Below are 8025 nucleotides of genomic sequence, written 5' to 3' on the forward strand. Positions count from 1 at the left end.
AGTCATGGGTTGTTACATGTGTACCCAAGCCAAGGCTTATTTTATTCTGCTTTTTTCCAAAGCCACTTGGTTCAAAAATATCTGAAACTGCAATCCAGCCTCAAATAATAATATGATTGGGGTCCCTGGGTGGCTTACTTGGTTAAGCGACCGACTTGATTTTGGCTCGGGCTATGATCTTGGCATTGAGATAGAGCCCCACATAGGGCCCCTCCTGAGTGTGGAGCCTGCTTGGGATTTCCTCCCTCCCTCTCTCTCTGCTCCTCCCCCACTTGCTTTCTCTCTCTCTCTCTCTCGCTCTCGCTCTCGCTCTCGCTCTCTCTCTGTCTCGCTCTCTCAAAATAAATAAATAAGCTTTAAAATAATGATAATAATAATAACAATAATAATATGATCAAAATGGTAGCAAAATGAAAGGTTGGATATTACTCTTATCATGGGCAAAGTCAATTGAATTTAAAGGTATAACCCAACCCCCATTCAACTTAATTTTAGGACATATCTAAATAATTAGCCCTTCACCCTAAATGTCAGGCAGAGAAAAATGCTTGAATTTTCTGAGAAATACATAAAACTAAATAAAAGAAAATTGTATCTTAATCTCCACTGTTCTATACACAATGCCTAGTAACAAAAGTAACAAAAGAGTAAAGAAGCACAAAAATGTGACTTATAAACATGAAAACAATCCCTATTTCACAATGAAAAAAATATTACCAATATTGCCCTACTCTTAGACATTTTTTTTTTCAACGTTTATTTATTTTTGGGATAGAGAGAGACAGAGCATGAACGGGGGAGGGGCAGAGAGAGAGGGAGACACAGAATCGGAAACAGGCTCCAGGCTCCCAGCCATCAGCCCAGAGCCTGACGCGGGGCTCGAACTCACGGACCGCGAGATCGTGACCTGACTGAAGTCGGACGCTTAACCGACTGCGCCACTCAGGCACCCCTAGACATTTTTCAATAAGAGATATTTACTAAGCAGTAGAATGGGCATTTAGATTAGGAATATCTACTCCAGAATATTCGCTCTCACCCATTTTTTTTTTTTTTAAAGTACACACCACACACAAAAACAAATGCAACCCGTGTTTCTCAGGATAGTAATAAAGGCATAAACCTTTTGATATAGATCATTTATATCAACATTTTGGACAAAAATCTTTCTTTTTTCCCAGTCTCCCTAGAGACTATCAAAAATTGCCAGTGTGTACTATATTTCAAGTCATCATGGTGGGGTATTGGGAAAAGCTTTCAATTAGCAATAATCACGCCTCAGTAAATCTCATTGGCTACGATACTGCCACTCCGCAAAGCTTGGACAAAAATCTTAGGTAGGTGTAGGAAACAAATCTGAAAAACCCCCAAATACAAAACAATATGATTCATATATATGAATCATATATATGATTTCAGTTCTTCCCACACGTATTTGCTTATTTTTTTTTTGTATCTTCAGAATTTGATACTTCTAAGGAAGAAATCTCAAGAGAAATTAAAAATATTTTGAACTATTTAAAAGTGAAAACACAGATTACCAACATTTGTGGGACGCAGTAAAAGCAGTGCTTAGAGAGAACTTTATAGCATTTAATGAATATGTTAGAAAAATAGATTTAAAGTCATAATCTAACTCTCCATCTTTGAAGCTAGAATAAGAGGGGGATGTTAAATTCACAGTAAGTAGAAGAAAATAAATTATAAGAATTAGAGTAGAAATCAATGAAATTAAAAACAGGAAATCAATAGAGAAAATGAGTAAAAACAAAAGCTTATTCATTGAAAAGATCAATTAAATTGATAACCCCCTAACCAGATTAAGAAGAAAGAGCACATAGATATCGATATCAATATTAATGAAAGAGAAGACATCACCATAGATCCTATGGATATGAAAAAAATAATAAAGGAATATTATGAATAACTCTATGCCCACAAATTTGTTAACCTAGATGAATGGAACATTTCCTCGAAAAACACAATCTGCCAAAACTGACAAAGGAAATAGACAATTTGAATAGGTCTATACCTATTAAAGGAATTGAATCAATAATTAAAACAGAAAGCATCAGGTCCAGATGTGTTCACTGGTGAATTCTACCACATATTTAAGGAAGAAATTATACAATTTTTCTATATTCTATTTCATAAGATAGAAGCAGAAGAAATACGTCCTAACTCATTCTCTGAGGCAAGTATTACCCTAAAACCAAAACTGGACAAAGACATTACAAGAAGAGAAAACTACAGACCCAATGTCTCTCATGAACATAGATGCAAAATCCTCAACAAAATATTAGTAAATTCAACGCATTAATGCAAAAAATAATTATACACCATGACCAAGTAGGATTTATCCAAGGTATGCAAGATTGGTTTTCAACATGAAAAAATCAATAAATGTGCGGGCACCTGGGTGGCTCAGTAGGTTAAGCATCTGACTTTGGCTCAGGTCATGATCTCATGGTTCGTGGGTTTGAGCCCTGTGTTGGGACATGTGCTGACAGTTCAGAGCCTGCAGCCTGCTTTGGATTCTGTGTCTTCCTCTCTCTTCCCTCTCCCCTGTTAATGCTCTGTCTTTGTCTCTCAAAAATAAATAAACATTGAAAAAAAATTTTTTAAAAAGATCAGTAAATGTAATCCATCACATCAACAGGATAAAAATAAATAAATCCCATGATCATATCAACAGATGCAGAAAATGCATCTGACAAAATCCAATAGCCATTCATATTAAATACTGTCAGCAAAGTAGAATAGCAGGAGGCTTCCTTAACTTAATAAAGAATATATACAAAAACCCTACAGCTAACATCATACTTAATGTTAAGAAAATAAAAGTTTCCTGGTATGATCAAGAACAAGACAAGGAAGTCCCTTTATACCACTCCTTTCTAACACTGCAATGTAAGTGTTAGATAATGCAATAAGACAAAAAGGGAAATAAAAGGTATGTATATTGGGAAGAAAGACATAAATCTATTTTTGTTTACAGGTAACATCATCATTTATGTAGAAAATCCTAAGGAATTAACAATAACAACAATAATAACAAACTCCAAGAACTAATAAGTATAGCAAAGTTACAGGTAACAAGGTTAATATACAAAAGTCAATCATTTTCATATATTCCAGCAATAAAGAAGTGAGATTTAAAATCAAAATATGGTTGTGGCGCCTGGGTGGCTTAGTCAGTTAAGCATCCAACTTTGGCTCAAGTCATGATCTTGCGGTTTGTGGGTTCGAGCCCTGTGTCAGGCTCTGTGCTGACAGCTAGCGCAGAGCCTGGAGCCTGTCTTTGGATTCTGTGTCTCCCTCTCTCTGTTCCTCCCATTCTCTGTCTCTGTCTCTGTCTCTATTTCTGTCTCTCTCTCAAAAATAAGTAAAACATTAAAAAAAATTTTTAATTTTAAATCAACATATGGTGCTATTCACATTAGAACCTAAAAAAAAAAAGAAAAGAAAAAGAAATGCTTAGGTATTAAACTAACAGAACATGGACAAGATCAATATGAGGAAAACTACAAAATTCTGATAAAGAGACTACAAAAAACTGAATAAATGGATACACATTCCACATTCACGGATAGGAAGATTCAATATTACAATATGTTGGTTTTTTCCTAACTTGAACTATAGATTCAATGCAATCCCAATTAGAATCTTAGAGTGTTATTTTGTAGATATCAGCAAACTTATTCTAAAGTGTAGATGGAGAGGAAACAGACCCAGAATAGCCAACAACAATACTGAAAGACAAGACCAAATTTGGAGGACACACGGTAGCAACTTCAAGACTTTAAAACTAAAGAATCAAGACACTGTGGTATTGGCAAAATAGACAAACAGATCAGTGAAACACAATAGAGCACTTAGGAATAGGTACACACATATATAGTCAACTGTTCCTTGACAAAGACACAAAGAAGCAGTGATAGTCTTTTCAACAGCGCTGGATAACCAGAGACTCATATGCACAATGAACATAATGCAAACAAAACAAAAATCTAGACACAGACCTTACATCCATCACAAAAGTTAATGCAAAGTGGATCATAGACCTAAATATAAAATGCAAAACTATAAAACTCCTAGAAGAGAACATAAGAGAAAATCTATAGGGCTGCCTTTGGGTATGACAATGACTTTAGATACAATAACAAAGGCACAATTCATGAAAGAAAGAATTGATAAGTTGGACTTCACTGAAATTAAAAATGTTTGCTCTGTGGGAAAGATATTGTCAAGAGAATGAGAAGATAAGCCACAAATAGGAGAAAATATACACAAAAGACATATTTGATATAAGACTATTATCCAAAATATACAATGAATTTTTAAAACTCAACAATAAGAAACAAACAACCCAGTTAAAAAATGAGCCGAAGACACATCACCAAGGAAGATGCACAGATGCATCAAGAAGAAAGATGCTTCATGTCATATGTCATTGGGGAAATGCAAATTAAAACAAGATACCACTGCACACCTATTCGAAAAGTCAAAATCAAAAACAGTGAATGGATTAAATTGTGGTATATCCAGACAATGGGATATATTTCAGCCGTAAAAAGCAATGAACTATCAAGCCATGAAAGACATGGAGGAAGTTTAAATACTTAATACTAAGTGGAAGAAGCTAATCTGAAAAGGCCGCAACCTATATGGCATTCTGGAAAAGTCAAGCCTTGTGGAGATGGTAAAAAGATCAGCAATTGCCAGTGGTTGAGGGTGGGGGTTGGGAGGATAAAGAGGTGGAGCACAGAGGACTTTATGGCAAGGAAAATATTTGGTATGATATTATAATGATGGATACATGTCATTATACCTTTGTCAGAACCATAAAATGTACCATTAAATGTACAATACCGAAAGTGAACCCTTAGGTAAACTATAGACTGAATGATTTGGTGTGTGTGTCAATATAAGTTCCTCAGTCCTAATGAATGTACCACTCTGGTGGAGGATGTTGACAATGGGGGAAGGCAGAGGGTATATGGGAAATCTCTGTACCTTCCTCTTAACTTTTCTGTGACCTAACACACCTCTAAAAAATAAAATCTAGACAAATTAATGTTTCCATATTTTTCTTGGCTTGAGGATGAGAGGAGGACAAATTACACTGAGAAGTCAGACGTTGAGGAAACTAGTCTTGATCATCTTAGCTAAGTTCTACTTCTACTACAATGATTTTAAAAGTCACAGTTTTTTAGTTTTGTGTTTTTTTCTTTAACTCATCCTTGGAAGCTTTTTTTTCTTGTATTTGTTTTGAGAGAGACAGAGACAGCATGAATGGGGGAGGGGCAGAGAGGCAGGGAGACAGAGAATCCCAAGCGGGCTCCACACTGTCAGCACAGAGCCCCATGTGGAGATTAAACTCATGAAACCCTGAGCTCATGACCTGAGCTGAAACCAAGAGTCAGACAGTTAACCCATGGAGCCACCCAGATGCACCCTAAAAGTCTCAAATTTTAATGAGAACTTGTTCACACTAACATTTCTGGATTGAAATGTTAGAATTGAAAAATAAGTGCTGATGACTGTTTTAATGTTTTCCTTAGTTATCAGAGTGATTGTATTCTAAACTGGTATCCTCACCTCACTATATCGCTTCTATAAGTTTTATTGACTGAAAAACTCACTATTCATAAAACTGGCAATAAAATCATACAGGATAAAGATATTACACATTTGAAAATCAATTCTAAGCAGTTTTCACCTCAGTTATATGTGTAGATGAGCCTCCATATTTAAGTGAACATTACACTAACCTTCATAAGGAATGATGCCATAAAAGCCTAGCAAAACACTGTTACCAATAGAATTATTGTGTTATGCAAATGAACTGATAACTCATCTACTTGCTTTATTGAACAGTCCTTATATTTTAATATATTGAGAATATTGTTGCCTTTTGGGAAAATATACTACATGGATTATTTTTCATAATTTTAAATTTATTTTTCTTTCTTTCCTTTTTTATACAGGCATATAGCAAAACATTCTTTTAATAAATTTACATATTTTTGTCTCTGCCTACAAAACCTTAGTTAGAATATTTATAATTTTTCTTCATTTAATCATGTTCATATTATATTATAAACTTGTTTTTATGTCACTGCTTAGAAACAACTATCTTAAAAACAAAGCCTTTTTTTAAAACACATATTCAGAATCTTTGAAAATTATGTAAATGATATATAGTATATGAAAGCAATACACAGATAGGCTTTTTTTTCTGTAATTACCTTTATTTAGAGCTACATGAGGTCTTTCTCTGATTTTTTTATACTTCCATGAAGCTTAACAATGTTAGCATAGGTTTATCTATTACTACACAGATACTTTTTTGTGTTATTTATAAAACTTGGGCTATGCCTTCCATATGATTATGAGGCCTGATACTTAATAGTATATATATATACATATTAAGTATAAGTATAAGCAATATAAGTAATAGTAAAAGTATAGTTTGTGTGTGTGTGTGTATGTGTGTGTGTGTGTGTGTGTGTGTATATAATAGTATATTGTATTGATTGAAAGATCCTATATATATAAGTAATACATATAGGTATTTATAAAAAGACAATGAAGAAAGTTGTCTAACTTTAAGTGCTTAGTCTATGTGGGGATGATGTTTTAGAGAAGCTGTATCTTAACAATGTAACAATGAACTAATTTAGAATAAATAGCAAAGAACAATGATATTAGGATGGGAAAATCTTCACGCTTTGAAGAAAAATATAAAAGCAAATATAAATTTAGAAGTAATTAAAATGTTTTAGATTATATTTAGAATCATACAAATACTTAGAATAATTTATTATCTTTAATATAACAATTTTCAAATATTGATGGGAAGATTCAGATGTATTTCCCTAAGAAGCCACCAGATGGCTATGTGGGGCCTTTCTTGATTTTAAAGTTCAGTGTTTTGGTTTTTTTTTTTTTCCTTCTACAAAACCAAAGATTTAAGCAATTCCTTACATAATTTTTATGGAGTTTTGAAAAAACTTAAGTGTGATGCTATAATGGATATGAATGCAATTATGTGTGTGTGTTTGTTTCTTCTGATTTTATTATAAGTATCAGACTAATGTGATGAATTTTAAAGAATGTCCAAATCACAAAACTTTGAACATTTAAATATTAACTCTCTTCTGGTCCAAACTTTTGATTTTATAGGTTAAGAACTTGAGATCTAAGTGATATACATTTCTCCATCTTTGGGCTTTATTTTCACTGGCAAAATCTAAGCACAATATTCAGATAATTAAAATGCAGGATTGGGGAAAGGATTAGCAGGACTACCCCTAACACTACTCTAAAAATAAAAAATAAGAGGCTTATTTCTTTAAGTTACTCAAGAAATTATATTTATCCAAATGATCAAATTTCACTTTGCTTTCATTGTGTCAATGCATTCGTAAGGAAAATTAGGCAAAACAGACTTCAGATCAGGTCATAATCTCATGGTTTGTGAGTTCGAGCCCCACATCAGGCTCTGTGCTGACAGCTCAGAGCCTGGTGCCTGCTTCGGATTCTGTATCTCTCTCTCTTTCTGTCCCTTCCTCACTCTCACTCTGTCTCCCTGTCAAAAATAAATGAGCATTAAAAATTTTTTTAAATGAAAATAACTAAACCAAGAGTACCACAACTGTGTCAAGTACCAGTTTTTAACATAATCGATTCTTAGAAAACTTTGTGTAAGGTACATTAATTTAGCACACCTTTATTTTCCAAAAATAACATTCATTTCGATGTATTTTTTTCTGAAATATTTCCAAGCCATTTATGTTAGTTTGTTTTGGTTATGGTTTTAAGTATAACTTACATTTTTATATTTAAAATTGTAACCAATAATACTGAAACGATTTAGCATAATCAGCCTTTACTATCATTTTGTGTGGGACAGCATAGTTGTGCATATTCACAATTATGGGATTTTCCTCAGAATGAACAAGTTGCCCTATTCCTCCAAATATGCAACTATTAACCTGGGAATGTTAATATTACCTTGCT

At 33.6% G+C, this 8025-nt stretch overlaps 1 non-coding gene across 1 annotated transcript; it reads right to left on the reverse strand.

The window, feature by feature from the left end:
* Positions 1 to 1181: 1181 nt before the first annotated feature.
* LOC121038370 (U4 spliceosomal RNA) lies at positions 1182 to 1321 on the reverse strand. The gene has a single exon (XR_005794326.1). It is a non-coding gene; the product is annotated as a U4 spliceosomal RNA (small nuclear RNA).
* Positions 1322 to 8025: the final 6704 nt, after the last annotated feature.

The sequence above is a fragment of the Herpailurus yagouaroundi genome, unplaced genomic scaffold, assembly GCF_014898765.1.
Source record: "Herpailurus yagouaroundi ecotype Mexico unplaced genomic scaffold, PumYag 165, whole genome shotgun sequence".
Lineage (NCBI taxonomy): Eukaryota > Metazoa > Chordata > Mammalia > Carnivora > Felidae > Herpailurus > Herpailurus yagouaroundi.